The sequence below is a fragment of the Canis lupus genome, chromosome 31 (assembly GCF_003254725.2).
Source record: "Canis lupus dingo isolate Sandy chromosome 31, ASM325472v2, whole genome shotgun sequence".
In the NCBI taxonomy this organism is placed as follows: Eukaryota; Metazoa; Chordata; class Mammalia; order Carnivora; family Canidae; genus Canis; species Canis lupus.
This window is the reverse complement of record NC_064273.1, coordinates 604,232-607,607: the sequence shown is the minus strand read 5'-3', so window position 1 is coordinate 607,607 and position 3,376 is coordinate 604,232. Positions and strand designations below refer to the sequence as shown.

The 3,376-nt window shown below is 50.1% G+C and overlaps 1 long non-coding RNA gene across 1 annotated transcript; it reads right to left on the bottom strand.

The window, feature by feature from the left end:
- Positions 1-325: 325 nt before the first annotated feature.
- LOC125754126 (uncharacterized) lies at positions 326-1,865 on the bottom strand. Its single transcript, XR_007407574.1, has 2 exons — positions 1,644-1,865; positions 326-1,212 (listed from the first exon to the last, which is right to left on the bottom strand). It is a non-coding gene; the product is annotated as an uncharacterized LOC125754126 (long non-coding RNA).
- Positions 1,866-3,376: the final 1,511 nt, after the last annotated feature.

The following is a 3,376-nucleotide window of genomic DNA, read 5'->3' as shown; positions in this document are numbered from 1 at the left end:
TATTTACTCTACTTGTCATACAAAATAACCAATTATAAATACATGTGTACACTAGCAATTTTCTGTTATTTTCCCTGTTCTCACAGTATGTCATAAGCAAAATATCTGGGGTCTCAGATTGGATAATTGACATGTTTGTATTTTCTGTAGAGGAATGGCTGACCTAGAGTTGTGTATGTTCACTATTAAACTTGAGCCAACACTTTATTTTTTTTTTTGAGCCAACACTTTAAATGCATTTTCTTTCCCCCAAATCTTCCCACTGATGAAAAATAATATATAGTAGTTATTTTCTTTAGTACCAAAATATGACATGAAAAACCACTTAAGTTTAACAGTTTTTTTTTAATATTTTATTTATGATAGTCACAGAGAGAGAGAGAATGAGGCAGAGACATAGGAAGAGGGAGAAGCAGGCTCCATGCACCGGGAGCCCGACGTGGGATTCGATCCCGGGTCTCCAGGATCGCGCCCTGGGCCAAAGGCAGGCGCCAAACCGCTGCGCCACCCAGGGATCCCTAAGTTTAACAGTTTTAATAGCAAATGCCCAAACTATAAAAAAATGTTCAAACATGAATTTTAATAGTCTATGAAATATGAAAGTCTACTCAGTTTGTTGCTGTTAAGAAGGTCATAAAAATAAATGTATGCTGGAATTTGATGTTGCTTAGCCTAAAAACATAATAAAATGTGAAATAAACTATATTCTCCAAACAGTGGGTATTGGTTTTCACTGTCATTTCAAAATATCCAATAGCATTCTATTTAAGAAAAACTACAAAAGAAGAATAAAAAAGTATGCTGCAGACATGGAGTTTTAAGTGTTCGAATGTTTTTCACGGTGTTTGTAGAAGCCTGAGTTATAAAGTGAGTCTCTCTTACTTGACCATATAACCTCGAATAATTTCCCTTACAGTTCTTCACCTCACTTCAAAGAATTGACATTCTCATTTCTTTTTTTTTTTTTTTTTTTTTAAATATACGTCTTCTTTCATGTGAAATGAGATCAGATGCTGCCATTTATTTATTTATTTTTTTTATGATAGTCATAGAGAGAGAGAGAGAGAGAGAGGCAGAGGGAGAAGCAGGCTCCATGCACCGGGAGCCCGACGTGGGATTCGATCCCGGGTCTCCAGGATCGCGCCCCGGGCCAAAGGCAGGCGCCAAACCGCTGCGCCACCCAGGGATCCCGACATTCTCATTTCTTAAACTCTGTTTGGAACAAAGACAATTCCTTTTACTTCCCTGAATTCAAAAAATAAAAATCAGTAAAAAGTAGTTCCCAAGATACTGTTAGTAAATAGCGTTCGAGTGGATGGAAAAGAACAATGGGAGTTTTTTTTTTCTCATCTCTGCATTGTATTTTATTTTGAGATCCAATCTTTGGAGAACAGCTTTGAGTGTAATCACGTTGAATTACGTATTAGGTTTTGAGAATACCCTCTTTCAACTTTTCCCTCTCAAAATAATGGACGAAGTGAAGGAAGTAGTGACACTTACAGAGGACTTAAGGGAACAAAGGTCATAACGCCAGTCAAAGAAAATGCACATACTCCACCGTCAAAGACGTAGGTCTTCCTTAGTCACTAAGCGAACCGTGTCAGAAACACACAAGAGCGGGGAAAGGCGGACACACACTGCACCTGTTCCGCAGTAGTTGATACTGGTAGGGATGTGTGGTTGGTTCGGTTTTATTCGGGGTCTGTTTCTTCTTCCCCTCTCCCCTCGCCCATCCTCTTCCTTCTTTCTCTTTTACAGCATCAAGCTAACGGCCGCAGCGGCGACTTAGAGAGCCGAGGCCTGCAGCGACCTGACGCGGGAGGCCCGGGAGGCCGCTCCGGGCTCCGCACGCCCCCGGCCCACGCCCGCGTCTGCCCCCTGGCGCTCGCTTCGGGCGCGGCGCCCTGCCAGCCCGCCGGGGCCTGGGACGCGGAGCATGCGCACTGGCGGGGCCGCGCGGGGCGGGGGGCGGGGGGGCGGCCCGGGGCGGCCTGCGGGTCGCCGGCAGCGCGGCGGGGGGCGCGGCGGGGGGCGCGGCGGTCGCCCGCGGGGTCGCCCTGCGCCGGCGCACCCTGCACGTCTCGGCTGGGCCTTCATCTCGGCGCTTCGCCGGTGGAAGGCGGCTGAGCGTCCGGGAGCGGCGGCCCCACGGCGGTACCGCGCTTGCGCACTCGGGACGTGGGGCTCCTGCCGCGACCGCCGCGCCCCCGCCGGCTGAGGAGAGCCGCGCGTCACGTGCCCCCGGAACGCGAACCTTCCGGGCGGCGAAGCGGCGACGCCGAGAAGCCTGGCGCCGGGTTCGGACGCGGGGCCTGGCGCCGCTCGGCCTCCGCAGACCCGCGGACGTGGACGGGGACTGGGTTCGGACGTCGCCTCCCACGAGGGCCGCCGCAGGACCTCAGGCCCTTCTCCGTGCGTCTAAGGGACCCGCGCCTCAAGCACGCGGATCCCGACCGGGGTCTGAGCGGCCCTCCTCGGACTTCGTCGAGATCCCCGGGTCCGGTGCTTTCTCTCAAGAGCTTCTAGAAAGGCCGAAGCGAGCAGCATTCCCGGACACAGCCCCGAGCCCAGCCCCCAGCCGCGTCCTCGGGGGCCCCGGGCCGGGAGCCGGGTCCGCGCCGCAGCCGCCCGCGCCCTGCAGCCTCCGCCCGCCTCCTGCCCTGCGGCGCCGGGGCCTCGGCCGGGCTGTCGGCTCGACGGCCACTGCGGTTTCATTTCTGGTTTCTGGAAGCACTGAAGTTTTTTGCACATCGGTTCATTCCTTACTTGTGATTTTACGCTTTTTTTTTATTGTTTGAGACATTTTACAAAAACTTATTTTTATTTTTTCCATCTGAGAATTCCTGTATCTGGAGACTTTTAACCTTTATGTTGTTTACGCTCGCCCTCCTTCACGGCGCCTTGTTTTTCTGTGGGTGTTGATGTTTTCTCTCTCTCCTGACCTTGAGCTCTCACTTTCATTTGAACTTTATCACTGGAAATGATTGAGGCCTCGGAGGATTTCTCTCTGGGAGGATTAGCACTTGCTTCTGTTAAGCATCCAGAGGCATTAGTGGTATAAACTGTGCTGTTTTGGTATAAACTGAATTATTGACTTGAGGTTTTTACGTGTGTGTGTGTGTGTTTCTGTGTGTGTTTCATAGTACCAGATGGTGTGAATTCAGGGTGCAAACTTAAATGGAAGCCAGATGCTGGTTATGATTCTTTAGGAGAAATCCTTTTCTACCTCGGATCAGTATCAAGGTTCAGTGTTCAAGTTTCAAGATGAGCAGGGTGTTTTTGGTCAGCTCCACGCTGCTGTCACAGTGAATTTTCTAGTTCATTCTCAAAGTGGAAGTATGACACTTTGGGGTTCCAGTTTTATTTTTAAAAGGGT